This window comes from Vulpes lagopus, chromosome 2 (assembly GCF_018345385.1).
Source record: "Vulpes lagopus strain Blue_001 chromosome 2, ASM1834538v1, whole genome shotgun sequence".
NCBI lineage: Eukaryota > Metazoa > Chordata > Mammalia > Carnivora > Canidae > Vulpes > Vulpes lagopus.
Window position 1 is genome coordinate 52,902,246 of NC_054825.1, and position 18,200 is coordinate 52,920,445.

General features: G+C 39.5%; 1 protein-coding gene across 1 annotated transcript in view; it reads left to right on the top strand.

The window, feature by feature from the left end:
• Window positions 1-3,151: 3,151 nt before the first annotated feature.
• Window positions 3,152-18,200, top strand: part of CSNK1G1 (casein kinase 1 gamma 1) — a 177,186-nt gene continuing 162,137 nt past the window's right edge. The window contains exon 1 of the mRNA XM_041731455.1: window positions 3,152-3,694. The gene's annotated coding sequence lies outside the window, so the exon portion shown is untranslated. The remainder of the gene's footprint in view (window positions 3,695-18,200) is intronic.

Sequence of the window (18,200 nt, forward strand, 5' to 3'; positions counted from 1 at the left end):
AGTACTTCCTTAATAATTAGGCTTCATATTAAGGAGTAGCGCAAATGAACTCTATTAAAGTCAAGTTTTGATGGATCTGAAATCCGATTTGCTATTTTTCACTGATGGAAAGAGAAACTTTATGGTGCTGTGTCTAATGAAGTTGAATTAGGTAATTGCTACCAAATACACGACATATGATAATGTGTTTAGTTAGCAGAGATTCCATGTAATGTTTCCTTGTTAAAGTTTTTGTAAAATATAGGTTGGCAATTTAACCTCTTCTAAATATAAGGTAAGTACAGACTGTTTCCACCAAAAACTGAATCAAAAGGTAAAATTTATACATTAAAAAGATAATTAAACTTAAGTTTATAATTTTATACTCTTCTTCACAAAGTTAATCTGGTTTTCTTCTTTGAATGGATTATTCAGATTACTAATATAAATGTTAAATTCCTGACCAGACAATGAATAAAACTACTTTTTTGGAATTTTTAAACATTGTGAGGATCATATGTATCTTGTATTTACTTTATTTCACAAAGGAAGAACAATACCATAGTGAAAGTTGTACTGGGTGCTCAAAGAGTTATTTATGACAAATGCTTATTATTTTTTTAGAAAGTAGAAAATAACCTAAATGCACTGAACCTTTCCATATGTACATATATACTGCTTACAGTTTTCACTGTATTTAGAATATGTCATGGTAATTCATTTTTGGAAAAATGGAAGGTTCAGTTGGACCTTGATCCAATTAATTTTGTTATAATGGATATTTTTATCTTTGAGGATAGCATATGGAGGTGAAAGAGATCTTTACTGAATCAAAACTTCACTGAACAAGAAATAATCTTGTCCAAATCAAGCCACTTACAGCTGTTCATTATGTGAACTGTTTTATTAATTGGCAACTCTGTGAAAAAATGTTAGGAATTAAAATTTGAATTTCTATAACTCCCCTCCTCCTATACTCGGTATTTATTTGTGAGAGAGAGTAAGCACAAGCAGGCAGAGGGGCAGACGAAGTGGGAGAAACAGACTCACTGCTGAGCAGGGAAGCCCACTGAGGGGCTCAATCTCAGGACCCTGGAATCATGACCTGAGCCAATGGCAGATGCTTAACCAACTGAGCCACACAGGTGCCCCTCATAAATAAATCTTTTTTAAAAAATAAAATTATATAATTATAGAAGTCATATGACCATTTAGTAGTTAAGCCAGTTACTGATACAACGATACAAAAGCAATTGAATAATTTAAAACTGTAGGAAGAGAAGATTTAAATGAATACTTTTGTGACTCATACATCCTTAGGCAATTGGAAAAATGAATGATGTATAGAAACCTGCATGTCTATATTGGCTACTACATTTAACAATTTTATCCAATAAAATATTTATTTCCATAGAACACATTAACCATATTATGCTTTATGGTTTTTAGTGACATTTAAGTCCACCATAGTTTTAGATAAGTCATTGCGCTCATAGTTTTATTTTTCTAATTTAAAAATTTTTGATTCTGTTGACAATTGAAATACCATCCTCTATTTTGTCATGGTAACAGGTTTATCACTTGTTACCTACTGCCAGGTAGGTTTTTTTTTTTGCTTGTTTGTTTTTAAGTAATCTCTACACCCAATTTGGGGCTAGAACTTGCATGCTCTACTGACTGAGACAGCCAGGCACCCCTTTAAAAGAACTATTAATTACTGGATGTATTCAGATTCCATTTGACTTTTTTTGTGTGTGCATACTCCCACACATATGCATGTCCATGGCAAGAGTTGAAATGTTTTAGGCTTACTAAACAACTTATTACTGACATTTGAATCTCAAGTGATTTCCTACAGGTCTGGCTGAACTGCCTAGAGTGAATCAATTTAATGCTGTCTCAGGTGAACAGGAAACCCAACAGCCCTGCTCTTTCTTTCTTTTTAATTTTTTTATTGATGATAGTCACACACACAGAGAGAGAGAGAGAGAGAGAGAGAGAAAGGCAGAGGGAGAAGCAGGCTCCATGCACCGGGAGCCCGACGTGGGACTCGATCCCAGGTCTCCAGGATAGCGCCCTGGGCCAAAGGCAGGCGCCAAACCGCTGCGCCACCCAGGGATTCCCCCTGCTCTTTCTTTTAAGTTACCAAAGCTCATTTCCTCTGCCTCCAATGAGGTGGACAACAGCCAAATATTGGTGACTACGAGCCTATCATGACCAATAAAATCAGAGCCAGCCATTGCAAGTACATTCACTGCCATGGGATAGAGAACAGATTCAGCTTTACTGCTTTTAAGTAGACATAGTCAAGATAACAAAGTCCAGCCAAGATTTTTACTAATTTTTTTTCTGAATGCCCAATTATATTTCTCTGAATATTTAACTGCCATAATGATATGGATCATTTTTCTAATGAGAGGATTAATTAGGGACGCCTGGGTGGCTCAGCGGTTGGGCGTCCGGCTTCGGCTCAAGGCATGATCCCAGTTCGGGGATCGAGTCCCGCATGGGGCTCCCTGCATGGAGCCTGCTTCTCCCTCTGCCTCTGTCTCTGCCTCTCTCTGTGTCTCTAATGAATAAATCAACCTTTTTTTTTTTTTAAAGAGAGGATTAATTAGTTATATTGGGTTTTACCACAGCCAGTAGTTTTCCCAATACTTCCAAAACCTGGATTACCCCGACAGAAGCATCAATGAGGTCTCCCATTTTTCTTGTCCACAGTGTACGTGTGAAAGTTTATTCTGAGCGGAGGAGGATTAAACGTCGTCTTTCCGCAGCCTGATTACCGGCTTCATTTGGCCTTTTTTTTTTTTTCTTTTCTTTTCTTTTAAGGGTCACAATCACTCTACTCGATTTACAGCCAGTTCTTGTTTTTCCCTTCGATTTGAGCTAGGTTCTTCCCAGATCGTACGCAAACGTGCAATCCCCACAAGAGAGAAGATAGGTGAAGACGAAACTTTCCTCACCGTTCGGCTTCAGAGGCTGTCGCAGGAGAACGAAGTGCACGAAAACGCTTTCGTAACATTGAAGATTGTTTTTTAAACCCAGTTGAAACGTCCACAAGAGGGAGATGCTAAATCGCCAGAAAATAACTCCCACGAGGGACCAGAGGGAGCCTTAGGAGGAGCCAATGGGTGGGCCTGGGACTCAGGGGGGCAGGGAGCAGGTGTATTATAGTGGCGGGGACGGGGGTGGCCGGAGGGGGGAACACAGCTGAAGGGAAAAGCCAGCTGGGCTCAGTGCCTCCGGGAGCGAGGAGTGTGACCCTTCTAAGACCACGGGGAAGAGGCGAGAGGGTGTTTGCCAAAGAGGAGCACGCGCTCCCAGGTACCCCTGGTAGTCCCCGAAGAAACGGGGGTGGTTGTCTTTGAAGGCACTTCCGCTTAGCAACCCCACGCGGTTGCTAGGGAGTGGCAGCAGCGGGGATGACCCGGAAGTGGTGGTGTCCATTTCTCGCTGCCTGCTTTAAGTTTGTCCTATCGGGAGCGCCAGGGTGCTCTGCGCCGGGCCGAGGGTGGGGCCAGCACTAGTGGTTCCGGCTCGGCTCCTCCAGCCCCTTGGCTCCTCGCTCCCCCCCCTCCCCTCCCGCACCTCTCCTCCCTCCCGCTCCTGGGAAAGAGCGAAGCCGCCGCTGCGGGTGGGTAGAGAAGCGCTCGGCGCCTCCGGGAGGGGACCGCGCCCGCCCCGTCTGAGCCTCGGAGCCCTGCCGGACCAGGTACTTACTCTGGCTTCGACGGGGTCCGGGAAGCTGGCGCCTGAGGGTGTGTGTGTGTCCGTAGGGAGTGGGGGGGGGCCTTCCCCAGGTTGGGGAGGGGGCCGCGGAGATTCTGGGTGGGGCGCAGGCCGGTTTGCGCGTCCGTGGCGGGTGGCGGGGGTGGGATGGAGGGTTTGGGGGACGCGGCTGGCGGAGAGTTTCGGGTGGTCAGCTCGAGGTCGCGGAGGAGGCGCCCCCTCGGATGCAGAAGACTTCGGCCGGACTGGACGGGGAGTTCGCCACCTGGAGGGCTCGCTCTGAAAGGGGGAGCATCCTCCCGGGCCCCAAGGGGAGCCTGGACATCGTCCGAGCGGTCGGGGCAATCCCTGGCTGCCCCTGCCTTCCGTCGTGCGACGGAGCGCGGCTCCCGGGGTTGTGGGGGTTGTGAGTCGGCCGGGCACCGCGGGGAGCCGCCCTTGGCGGAGCTAGGGCAGAAGAGGGGGTAAGGGGACCTCCCTCCGCCCAACTTCCGTGTGCTTCCCCCGCTTCTTCCTTTACTGCTCTCTCGCCCTGGAGTCCTACCGGAGCGGTACCCCCCACCCCCCCGCAAAGTGGGCAAGCATCACAGCGTTCAAAAAAAAAAAAAAAAGGTGGAACTAGGCTCACTGCCCTTAAATGATACTTCAGGTGTTTGGAAAGTGCCAGAATGGCATATTCAACGAGGCCTCCCAGTTCGATATTAAATCTGGTATAAATTATCGTAGAAAAGTGCAATACGGAAAAGCACCAAACTACAAGCTAGTCGTCGTCGGGTACATAGCCCTTGTTTGGTAGATATGCATGTTTATTAAAAAAAAAAAAAAAAAAGGCTGAGGGGAACCCTATAGATCTAGAGGTCTAAGACATGTTGAGGCAAGCCTGCTTTTCCAGTCTCTTTCCTACCTGTCAGTAAGCCTGTCCTAGTTTAAATGAAGCAGAAAGATCCTCTTCATTTATATTTCAATTAGCGACCGAGTTGTATCTCTGTGTGTGGTGATAGATGTCTCAGAATAGATACGTGAACGTTCAGAAAGACAAGGTCCTCTGCTTTTGAGCCTCTTAATCTTTTAAGGAGATAACAGTGGTCAAGTGAAGTGTTGGCTTTGAGGTAGGTAAATCTGGGATTGAACCCAGGCTGTGCCCCCGGCTAGTTGTTGACCTTGGCCGAGTCGTGGGACCTACCAGAGCTTTTCGTTACTTCGTAAGTAAGAGGAGTTAAAATTTTTACCAGTATTGTAAGGGTGTATGTGTGGGTGTGTGCGTTGCATTTAAGTAACAGTCCGCTTTAGGGGCGCCTGGGTGGCTCAGTGGGTTTAATCCTGAGACTCTTGATCTCAGGTCAGGTTTTCATCTAAGGATCCTGAGTTTAAGCCCGGAGTTGGTCTTCACGCGCAGGTGGAGTCTGCTTTAAAAAAAAGAAAAATAACAGTCCACTTTAAATGAAAGCACCTTTTAATTGAAAGAGTGATTGTTATCATTAATCTCAGACAGTCGAGATAGCCCGGTTTTGTGGAATGAGGTTTGAGATGGAAAGGGAACTGGATAATATTGCAAAACCATATATATACAACAGGACTTTCAGTGGCTTGTAGAAATTTATCATAAGTATCACGAAATTCAGTTATTAGGTTCTTTAAACTCTAAAAAAATAACAATACGTGCGTTTATTGAAGCGACCATTATTGTTTCAAAGGTTTTTCTTGGATTTGTAGTGTGTGTGGTGTAGATTGATTTAAAAAAAATAAAAAAAAACACTTAAAGAATAATGTATATAAATTTTACGTTTTCAATTCCAGTTAACAGTGTTATATTAGTTTCAGGTGTGCAGTATGGTAATTCATCACTTCTATACATACAACATATAAGGTATACTTCACATGGCTCTGAAGAGAAAATTGGGGCATAAAATAGAAAGTAATTTTAAGATTAACATCAACATCAGTAGCATGACTTCTCTTAATTAGACTTAAAACTATTAGCAATATGTACAGAATTCTTATGTATAATATTCTGTAAAAATAAATGAAAATGGAATGAATTTCTGCTTTTAAATTATTCATGATGAAAGTATAGACCTAAATCTTAGAATAGTAAGTCTTCATTCATTTTTTTCATTTTATAGATTTAAAAGATACAGTTAGATGTAACATGATGTCAAATTATTAACTAATATAGTTTGCTTTTTAATGTAACTTGTAGTTTGTAATTTTTTTTTAAGATTGTATTTATTTATTCATGAGAGACACAGAGAGAGGTAGAGACACAGGCAGAGGGAGAAGCAGACCCCCTGTTGGTGGGGGGGGGGGGCGAATCACTACCTGAGCCAAAGGCAAACACTCAACCACTGAGCCACCCAGGTGCCCTGTAGTTAGTAATTTTTAATTTTTAAATGCACTCTATACTTAAAAAATGTAAGTTCAGTAACTTTCTTTAATAAGATTTTGTGGAAAGTAGGTATAAAGTTTGTATCACTTTTTAAAGAGGTTTATAGGTTTTGCATGTTTTGAAAGAGTTGAACTTATTTGCTACAGTTGTAGATTTTTTTGTAGATTATTCGACTTTCTTAATGGCTTTTCTGAGTATATAAAGTCTTTAGGATCATCATTTTTCATCATCTTTTGTATCTTAAAATTGAGGCTATATTATCTTGCTTTGGGAAAGCCATCAGAAGCTCCCATTCCCCCCTCCCCCCCAATATTCTGATGGAACTTTGACTTATTACTAAATTAAATTTACTTTGGGATATAAGATAGGATACTAGCTGTTAGAGGAAAAAGATTTACCTAAATAGCAGGCAACATTAGAGGCTGTTTGAGAGGACACTTTTCTCAGTGACCTTTTCCACTCAAAGTATGTGGCCATTCCAAGGATCTTTGCAGTTGTCAGTTATGGAATTTGCTTGTCAGGAAATCTAAAAATGACTAAACCTTTCTTTAATATTACATCTCTTGGATGATCTCAAAGAGTTTTAGCAAAGATTGGGAAGGCTTATATATCATATACTAGAAGCATATGAGGAACAAAGTACAGTTGATTTGACTGGTGCTGTCAAATTGGTAGTGAAAGAGTTATCGTGGAAATGTTTTAAAAATGCCAAGCAGTGCTTTACTCAAACCAAAGGAATATTCTTCCAGAGCTTTACTCAAACCAAATGAGTATTCTTCCAGAGCTTATTCCTTTTTTTTTTTTTTTTTTTTTTTTTAGGATATATTACTTTCTGAAGATACAATTTGGTCTCTATTAAGGATAAATAATTAGGGGTGCCTGGGTGGCTCAGTAGGTTAAGCGGTTAAGTCCCTGCCTTTGGCTCAGGTCATGATCTTGAAGTTCTGGGAACAAGCCTACCCCTCCTCGGGATCCCTGCTCAGCCGGAAGTCTGCTTCTCCACCTTCTTTTGCCTCCTCCCCCCTGCTCATGTTCATACTCTGTCTCTCAAATAAATAAAATCTTTAAAAAGAATGTATAATCACTGTTTAAAGAAAAAAACGCTGATATCACAGACAGGTTTTAATATCAACAATCTTGGTAGAAACTGCTTCAAGGTTTTAGATAAGTGGAAGTAGACTTTCATGAAAGAGCTTAGAATTTGTGGCATGGTAGTTTTTCTCTTTTTAACATCTAACTTCTACTTATTTCTGCCTAATATAGAAACCTTGAGAAGCTAGGAGGGGGAGAAATGAAATTACTTCAGAATTACCATTTTAAGGTTTGTGGATTACTTATTTGGAGAGCTAAATTGGATTTTGACATTATTGGGATTGTGTTCAAGATGGACTCAGGAAAAAAAAATCAGATGCCATCTGTCTCAGATTCCTTATTCCCTCACCCCTTTTCATGTTTTATGGCTTTGAATTCATCAGATTATTTTTCAAAAATAAAAATCCTTGGTAGATTTAGGTTATGTAATTTCAGCTATATCAGTGAACGTGTAACCAAAAGGACGTGCATTTTTTTAAAAGATTTATTTATTTATTTATTTATTCATTCATTCATTCATTCATTCATGAGAGACACAGAGAGAGAGGCAGAGACACAGGCAGAGGGAGAAGCAGGCTCCATGCAGGGAGCCCGATGTGGGTCTTGATCCCAAGTCTCCAGCATCACGCCCTAAACTGCTGAGTTACCCAGGCTGCCCCAAGGACTTACATTTTTATATTGAGTTACACAAAAAGATCACAGACAATGGTTAAAAGTAATTGTTAAGCTATTTTAAACAATTTGAACATTAGGTAGCTTCATGCTTGTTCACTTAGCCATTTTTTCAGTAACACTTGTTGCTAGAAGTTACTTAAAAAATGGATTTTTTTTCCCTCCTTCATGTTATAACTAAAAGAGAAGCTTCTGAGGATTTTTTAAAATTTAGTGATAAGTCCACTTAAATTTAATCTTTCAATAGGGAGTTTTGGCTTACCATATGCCAGTTGCTATTATTTTCATCTAAATGGTTCATAGGCCATATTCTTGCCATTTTTCAGTTTGGATCTTAATAAATCCTGAGGATAGGTGTTTTGGTTTACTGAGCTGGAAAAAAGACCATTACTTGTTCAGGTTACAGTAGTTGGTACCTGGCATGGACCAGAAACAACAGGCATCTTTGAGAAACTGTAAAGTAGCAGTGTGGTCTCTCAACAATGGCCTGAAGAGACAGCAATCTGGATAGAAGAGAGCCATGGTTTGTCTGCAGCAGAAATGTTTTGGTATTGTAGGAAGACTGATGGACTGCTCCTATACTGCTGTAATCTTTTCCTCACCAGAAGCTCCAAGTGGGCAGTGTAGTTATGGCAAGGGCTGCAGTGTCAGGGATGGGAATTGTTCTTCAATAATCACTCACCCATCACAATGGAGGCATACACATACTGGGGAAAGGGATATTCTCTTGGATTTTGCCTTGGCCAGAGAAGCTAAGTGAACAGCCATTGCCTTTGTCATCAAAGACGGTTGGTGCAACACCCCTGAGTGCTGGGTAAGCCCGTCAAAATGCTACAGTTTCTTCATCAAAATGACACGTAAATTTTCCAAGAAACAATCTAGCATTGGGTCCACACCGATTTCTGTAGGTTACGTTTTCTAACCCCAGAAAAAGGGGTGTTGAAGGCTTATGGGCCTCTGAATGAAAGTACCATGTATTTATGTTCCTCCTGATAAGTTTATAAATACATTTTGTCTGCTGGCATTAATGAGTAATATGAAAATGTTTTAAGGTGTGTGTGTGTGTGTGTGTGTGTGTGTGTGAAGTGTCCATGGTATTCATTGGATCTCATTTTAGTTCTTCAGGCTAAATTGCTAACCATAGCTGTGGTCAAGTGGCTTCCTAGCTGGATTTTTTTCTCCATTTCCTAGAGGTCACTCTCTCACATAGGTGCTAGTGAGCAGGGATATGACCAGGAAAAAGGCAAAGGGATTAAAGTTAAACATTTTTTTTTAAGATTTTATTTATTTATTCATGAGAAACACAGAGAGACAGGCAGAGGGAGAAGCTAGGCTCCACACAGGGAGGCTGACGCGGGACTTGATCCCAAGTCTCCAGGATCACGCCCTCGGCCTAAAGTGGCGCTAAACCGCTGAGCCACCTGGGCTGCCCCTAAAGTTAATTTTTTTTTTTAATTTAAATTGATTTAAGTTTGATGTTATTTAAAGTTAATTTCTTTCACTGTTCTGGAATTTCTCTAACCTAAAGTGGCAATATCTACTATCCACAGATACCCAGTTTCTTTTAATTAAGACTTTAATTTTTTTTAACAGTTGTAGATTTACAGGATAATTGAGCAGATAGAATTCTATCTCTCCATATCCACAAAACTACAACTCCTCCACTTTCCCTATTATTGACATCTGGTGTTAGTATGATACATTAGTTATAATTAATGTACCAATATTGATACATTATTAACTGTAGTGCATGATTTTCATTTAAGGCTTACTCTGTGTTGTACACAGGTCTGTGGGTTTTAACAACTGCATAACAACATGTATCCACCATTAGAGTTTAATATAGTATAGTTTTTACCCGCCTAAAAAACGTTTTTTTAAAGACCTATTAACCCGTCCTCTCCTTCCCCCAGAATCCTTGACAACCACTGACCTTTTTGCCGTCTCTGTAGGTTTTTCGTTTTCCAAAATTTCATACGGTTGGGGTCATACAGTATGTAGCCCTTTTATACTGGTTTCTTTCACTTACCAATATATATCTAAGGTTCCTCCATGTCTTTTTGTGACTTGATAGCTCCCTTAGATAAATGGCTAGGAGCATGATTATTTGGATTGTATGGTAAGACATGTTTAATTTTATAGGAAACTGCCAAACCGTCTTCCAAAGTGGTTATATCATTTTGGATTCCCATCAGCAATGAATGAGTATTCCTGTTGTTCTACATCCATTGCCAGAATTTGGTATGGTCAGTTTTTTGTACTTTAGCCATTCTTTTTTTTTTTTTTTTTAATATTTTATTTTTATTCATGAGAGACACACAGAGAGAGGCAGAGACACAGGTAGAGGGAGAAGCAGGCTCCTTGCAGGGAGCCTTACGCCCTGAGCCAAAGACAGCCGCTCAACTGCTGAGCCACCCAGACATCCCATACTTTAGCCATTCTAATAGGTGTTTTAATTTGCAATTTCCTTATGACATAAAATGTTGAGCACCTTTTCATAGGCTTATTTGCGTTGATTAATCTTTTTTGGTGAGATGTCTGTTCACATCTGCCTACTACTAAATTGGGTGGTTTTCTTACTGCTGAGCTTTAAGTGTTCTTTGTATAATTTGGATACACATCCTTTATCAGATACGGTTTTTGCAAGTTTTTTTTCCAATCTGTGGTTTGTCTCTGTTCTCTTAACTGTCTTTCATAGCACAAAAGTTTTAAATTCTAATGAAGTCTGCCTTACCAAGTTTTTCTTTCATTGACTATGCTTTTGGTATTGCATCTAAAAACCTCACTGCCAAACTCAAGGTCCCAAAGATTTTGTCCTATGTGATCTTCAAGAATTTTTATAGTTGTACATTTTACACTGAGTTCTAAGATCCATTTTTAGCTAATTTTTGTGAAAGGTTTAAGGACTGTGTCTATTCATATTTTTGCACAAAGGTGTCCAGTTGTTTTGTAAAAATGTTTTCTACTCAAAGTATTAATGTGTGGAATTTTTTAAAAATATTTTTTTTAAGTAATCTCTATACCCAGTGTGGGGCTCAAACTTACAACCGAGATCAGGAGTTCCATGCTCTACTGATAGAACCCAGCCTGGTGCTCCATAAAAAGACTAATTTTTTTTTAAGGATTTATTTATTTAGGCGAAGGGGTGGGGAGAGAGAGCGTGTGTAAATGAACTAGGCCATAGGCAGAGAGGGAGAGAGAGATTCTTTTTGTTTTTAAGATTTTACTTATTTATTCATGAGAGGCAGAGACACAGGCAGAGGGAGAAGCAGGCTCCATGTAGGGAGCCTGACGTGGGACTTGATCCCGGGACTCCCAAGATCATGCCCTGGGCCGAAGGCGGGCACTAAACCGCTAGCCACCCAGGGATTCCCCTGGAGAGAGATTCTTTTTCAACTTTATTTTTTTAAAAGATTTTATTTATTTATTCATGAGAGAGAGAGAGAGAGAGAGAGAGAGAGAGAGGCAGAGACATAGGCAGAGGGAGAAGCAGGCTCCATGCAGAGCCTGATGTGGGACTCGATCCCAGGACTCCAGGATCATGCCCTGAGCCAAAGGAAGATGCTCAACCACTGAGCCACTCAGGCATCCCCCGGAGAGAGAGATTCCTAAGCAGACTCTGTGCTAAGTGGGGAGCCTGATGCAGGGCTCAATCTCACGACCGTGAGATCATGACCTGAGCTGAAGCCAAGAGTCTGATGCTTTAACTGACTGAGCCATTCAGGTGCCCCTAAAAGATTTTAAGTTTTTAGGGCACTTTTAGGTTCACAACAAAATTGAAAGGAAGAAAACCGATTTCCCATAAACCTTCTGCATGACACACACATAATTTCCCTAATCATCTCCACCAGAGTGGTACACTTGTTACAGTTGATGAACCTCTATTGACACGTCATAATCACCCAAAGTTCATAGTAGCTTAGGGTTAATTCTTTATTTTGTGTATTCTATGGGTTTGTACAAGTGTATAATATCCATCATTATAATATACAGAGTATTTTCACTGTCCTAGAAATCGTCTGTGCTCTGCCAGTTCAGCCTTCCCTCTCACCCCAAACCCTGGGCGTTGTTTTTGTTTGTTTTTAAGAAATGAAAATGAATAAAATAATTTGTGGGGGTGATTTTGAAAAGCGATTTTCCTAACATTCTCAGATGTAATTAGAAGCATTGTTCAAAGTCTGAATTTCCTTTTCAAAAAGATTATATTAGGTCATTAGGTGGTAATCAACAGATGCTTAGTTCTTTGAGATACGTAATTGAGTATTAGGAAGTGCGAGCTAAGTGTGGCACTGGGTAACGGGGCTTGATGGGAGATCTAAATTCAGAATTTTTGAACTAACACTAAAGTTTTGTGGGTTTTGTTTTAAAGATTTATTTATTTATTCATGAGAGAGAAACGCAGAAGCAGGCAGGCTTCCTGCAGGAGCCTGATTCAGAACTCCATCCCGGGACTCCAGCATCACGCCTGAGCCTGAGCTGAAGGCAGACACTCAACCTGAGCCACCCCAGGCATCCCGAACTATCTCACTAAAGTCCTTTGCCACTTGCCTTTTATTATTGTGCAGGGTATTAGTTATGTAGATTCTTGATGGCCTTTTCTGGTGTTTGCTGCCCTTTTTTTTTTTTTTTTTTTAAGATTTTAATTACTTATTCATGAGAGACACAGAGAGAGGCAGAGAAGGGAGAGGAGAAGCAGGCTCCCTCCGGGGAGCCTGATGTGGAACTCAATCCCAGCCCCCAGGATCAAGACCTGAGCCAAAGGCAGATGCTCAACCACCAAGCCACCCAAGTGCCCCTGGTGTTTACTTCTTATTACACTTGTTGAAGACTATCCAGAAGCTTGAGCTGGCAAAGATTGACTAGAAAGAGAAATCCTGGGTACTGCTATAGTTGAATGATTATTTCCGAATCTGAATATCTGTTCTAAACATAATAGAATGCTGTCCTGGGACACCTGGGTTGGCTCAGCAGTTGAGCGTCTGCCTTTGACTTAGGGCGTGATCCCAGATTCCTGGGATCGAGTCCTGCATCAGGTTCCTTGCATGGAGCCTGCTTCTCCTCTCCCTTCCTGTGTCTCTGCCTCTTTCTGTGTCTCTCATGAATAAATAAATAAAATCTTAAAAAGAAGAAACCCAAACAGGAAAAACTTTTAAAAAATTTAAAAAATAAAATGCTGTCCTGAGACACTATTTCTTATATGGCCTAAATAGTAATTGTTAGTTTGAATCCATTTTCAGTTGGCTTTATTAACTGTTCTTTCCTAGACTTCTAGGACACCTTCCATAACCTTAATTGATATTTTGACCTCCAAATATTCTGGTCATGTAAGGTATGATGCAAAAACTGTTCAATAACTACATGTTTGGTGGGTTTTATTTGCCTTTTCACTTAGTTAATTAATAATAGACACAAGGAACAATCTGTTTCTGTGAAAGCACTTAGGTTTTCCAGAGATAGATGCTCTCCAAATCAATCATTGTGTAAGCTCACTTTGTCTTTAATGGGATCCATCTGGTTAATACTTGTGTTTCTTGAGTTTCATAGATTATGGGATCATAAAGCTAAAAGAAAACAAAGATGATCTAGTTAGGCCCTTTGATTTTACAGCTGAGATTACTGAAGTGCAGAGAGGCTAAGTGATGCTTCAAGATGGTATAGCTAATGAGTGAGCCTGGAACCCAGATCTCCTGATTCCTGTCCAGTCCTGTTTCTCTGATAATACAAGAACTAATTCATTGTAGTTAATGAAGAAATTATGATTTTACAAGTACATTTTCTGGATAATTTAAGTGGACTATTAAACTACAATATAGAATTCAAGTTTTTGGTTGAATTCCTAACTTCTGAAATGTCCAGTATTTCTTAAATTGCCAGGTGTCACTGGGTCTTTAGTTAAGAGCATATTTGTCATTTTTCACATTCTAATTAGAAATTGACCAGTTAAATAATGAAGATACTATAGTCCATATTTAATAAGCACATATTCGGCTGCATTAAAATGAATCTTAATGTATTTTTTTTGCACAGTGGAGATAATCTGTTAATATTTAATGTCAAAGCAGCAGTGGAATTCTGCTTTATGTGGTGGTGTATTTATAAAACTAAAGTGGAGTGTTATGTAAAACTAAAAGTACGGATTAATTTAATATGCATCTGGTGAATTCAGGGGCTTGAAGGATGCACATCTGTTGAAAAAACAAATCATAGAACTATTCAGAGCTCCGGCATCTTTAAATCTGTGTGCTTTGATTCTCTTTAACTGTTTTCAAAACAGTCTTTAATGGATTTAGACAAGGCTGTTTGCTCTAAGGAAGCAACTGAAGCCATTTATGATGATGCTATTAATCCTTTTATTCTCCACAGTATTTTGATACATTGGCATTTTTTTCAGTTTAGTTATTGGGGAAGGAAGAAGTTAAATGATCACCATAACAAGCTTGTTGCAGAACTGTATTAAAAAAAAAAAAAAGAGGGACCATAGTTCCTGATTTAGATAAATTAGAAATACTTTAAAGTTCTGACTTCTAATTTGAATCTGCAATCAATGAAGAAATAACCAGAGTTCCTACTGTTTATTCATCATACTAGTGCTTTAGGAATATAGAAATTGACGATAAGATTATTTTACCAAGTTGGAGAAACAAGACTTAAAATGGAAGATTGAGAGTAATACAATCCAATAAGTAATTAAGTGCAAACTTGGTGATATAATCTGTGAATACTCTAGGAATTTGGAGGGGAGAACATTAAGTTCATAATTCTGACTCGAAGGAGATTGAAGGTAAAGTAGTAGATCTCAGCTCTCGCAGCTCTTTAGAATCACTTGGGGAGACTTTTCCAGAATAAGTTGAATCAGAATCTCCAGGAGTGGATCCATCCGTAGCTTGTGAAAAGGCTTTTCCAGGTGATTGTAATGTGCAGGCAGTGCTGGAAACTACAGGCTTAAAAGATAGTTATAATTTGAGTAAGCAAGAAAGTGTTTTTGGGCAGCAAAGCTAAGCAGAGAGGGAGAATTTGGCACAGTCTTTGAAAAGAGTAATCCAATCCAGACCCCTGGGTAGTTCAGTGGTTGAGCGTCTTACTGTCTTCCTTCATTCAGCTCAGGGCGTGATCCTGGGATCCTGGGATTGAGTCCTGCATCAGGCTCCCTATGGGGAACCTGCTTCTCCCTCTGCCTATGACTCTGCCTCTCTCTCTCTGTGTCTCTCATGAATAAATAAATAAAAATCTTAAATTTTTTAAAAAAAGTAATCCAATCAAAGCTGTCTGTGCCAATTAGAAAGTAGGAGGAAAAAGCTTAAGGAGGCAGAATGGGGTCATATGTAAAAGTAGTACTTCTCGGTGTGGTTCCTTAACCAGAGCATTAGCATCATCTGGAAATTATAAATGCAAATTTTGAGGCCTGCTCTAGATTTACTGAATTGGAAACTGTAAGGGTGGGGTCCTCCAGTCTGTTTTAACAAACACTCCAGATGATTCTGATGTACACTACAGTTCTGAGAAACAGCTGTTAATAGAGGATAATGAAAGGCAGAGGAAGTTAGATTTGATATTGGCAATAAGTAGACTCCCATTGAAGGTTTTTTAAGCTGGGGAGTAACAGCATGCATTTGTATGTCTGAAGGTAAATATGTGCAGAGTCCTTTGGACTACTAAAAGGAATAAAGGACACCAGTTGAGGCACAGACATAATCAAGTGGATATACTCAAGGAGCCATGAGGGTCTGTTCTAAGGAATTATTAGTGACAACATGTAATAGTAATAGTGATGGCAGTTTGAGTGTTTATAAAATGGGCAGTATGCTAAATGCTTTGCATACATTATCTCATTTTATTTTCACAACAAGCACTGAGGTGTGGCCATTATTACAATTTTACAGATTGAGCAATGAGGCAAAGAAAGGAAGCTACCTCCAAAGTTCACACTGCCGATAAGTAGTAGACACAGATGTCAAGTTCAAGTATCTTTACCTCTAAAACCTTTTTTGAAGAAAAAGCTAGTAATATCTGGAGACCAAGAAATAAGACTGACTCAGAAAAGTTTTAATTCTAGGTGACAGCAAGGGGAAGTCATTATCAGAAGGGATAAATAGTGTTTATACTGGGCAATAGGACAAGTCAGACCACTTGAAACTTTTGTAAAAGTGATTGTGAGAAATAACCGATGGAAATTTTTGTACTATGCTTTTTAGGTATAAAATTTGAAGTAATTTGTGATAACCTGAGTTTTCGGGTCTTATTTGACCTTTTGCTCATGGTGACTAAGTTAGAAGAGCCCTCTCATCCAGCTTTTTAAAATGTCTTTTAGATTTTAGAGTAGATAAGTCCATGAATAAATTATGCTTGAGAAGCTTTCATAATACTACTTTTCTCTCTCTAAAGAAATATTATGACTTAGAAAAATGTCAGAAGTATCTTCATCTTAAAATGGGTGTGGGGTTTTTGTTTTTTAAATTTTAATTCAAGGTAGTTAACATATAGTGCAGTATTGGCTTTAGGAGTAGAATTTAGTGATTCATCACTTACATGTAACACCCATTGCTCATCCCAACAAATGCCTTCCTTAATGCCCATCATGCATTTAGCCCATCCCCTCATCTACTTCTTCTTCAGCAACCCTCAGTGTGTTCTCTTAACTATAGAGTCTTTTATGGTTTGCCTCCCTCTCTGTTTTTATCTTATTTTTACTTCCCTTCCACTATGTTCATCTGTTTTGTTTCTTAAGTTCCACATAGGAGTGAAATTATATGATAATTGTCTTTGACTTATTTCACTTAGCATAATACACTTTACTTCACATTGTTGCAAATGGCAAGATTTCATTCTTTTTGATGGCTAAGTAATATTCCAACACATATATATGTATATATCACACATACATACCATATCTTTATCCATTCATCAGTCAATGGACGTTTGGGCTCTTTCCATGATTTGGCTAGTAGACACTGCTACTATAAGCACTGGGGTGCATGTGCCCCTTTGAATCAGCATTTTTATATCCTTTGGCTAAATACCTAGTAGCACAGTTGCTGGGTCCTAGTATAGTTCTATTTTTAACTTTTTGAGGACCCTCCATACTGTTGTCCACAGTGGTTGCACCAGTTTGTATTTCCACCAACAGTGCAAGAGGGTTTCCTTTTCTCTGCATCCTCGCCAACACCTGTTGTTTCCTGTGTTAATTTTAGCCATTCTGACAGGTGTGTGGTGGTATCTCATCATGGTTTTGATTTCCCTCATGATGAGTGATGTTGAACATCTTTTCATGTGTCTGTTAGCTATCTAGATGTCTTCTTTGGAAATCTTTACTTGCTTTGAAAAAAAAATTGTAGAGAGCATGTAGCTTGTTCAATTGGTAGAGCTTACAACTCTTTTTTTTTTAAATTTTTTTTTCTTTTTTAGCATACAACTCTTGATCTTGGGGTTGTAAGTTCAAGCCCGATGTTGGGTATAGAGATGACTTAATAAAATCTTGAGGTGCCTAGGTGGCACAGTTGGTTAAGCATCTGACTCTTGGTTTTGGTTCAAGTCATGATCTCAGGGTCATGAGATCGAGTCCTGCATTGGGCTCTGCCTTCAGCAAGGAGTCTGGGTTTCTCTCTCCATCTCCCTTTGCCCTTCCCTGCTCCACCTCCCTCCACCCCCACTCACTCACTTGCTCTTTCTCAAATAAATCTTTCAAAAAATAAAATATTAAAAAAATAAAAATTGTGACAAATGTACATAAAAATTTCCATTTTAGCTATATGTAAGTGTACAGTTCTGTGGTATTAGGTACATTCACATCGTTTGTCACAATCACCAGACTTTTTCATCTTCCCCAAATAAAATGCTATTGAACGTGGGTGTACAAATATCTGAATTCTCACATTCACTTTTTTGGACGTATACTCAGAAGTAGAATTGCTGGGTTATGTGGTAATTCTGTGTTGAACTCTTTTGAGGAATCAACCATATGGTTTTCTACAGCTGCTGTATCATTTTACATCCTCATCAACAGTGCACAAGGATTCCAATTTCTTCACATCCTTGCCAACACTTTATTTTCTCTTTCTTTCTTGCTTTCTTGCTTTCATTCATTATAGCCTTGCTGCTAGGTATGAAATGGTATCTTATGATTTTGGTTTGCATTTCCTTAGTCATTAGTGATGTTGAGTGTCATTTTGTGTTCTTATTGGCCATTTGTATATCTTCTAAGAGTGTGATACTTTTAGCTCTTATACTTAGGTCTTTGACTGTTTTGAGTTGTACAGTGTGAGGTTAAGGTCCAGCTTCATTCTTTTGCATGTAGGTATCCCAGTATTATTTGTCTGTTCTTTCCCCAAAGAATACTCTTGGC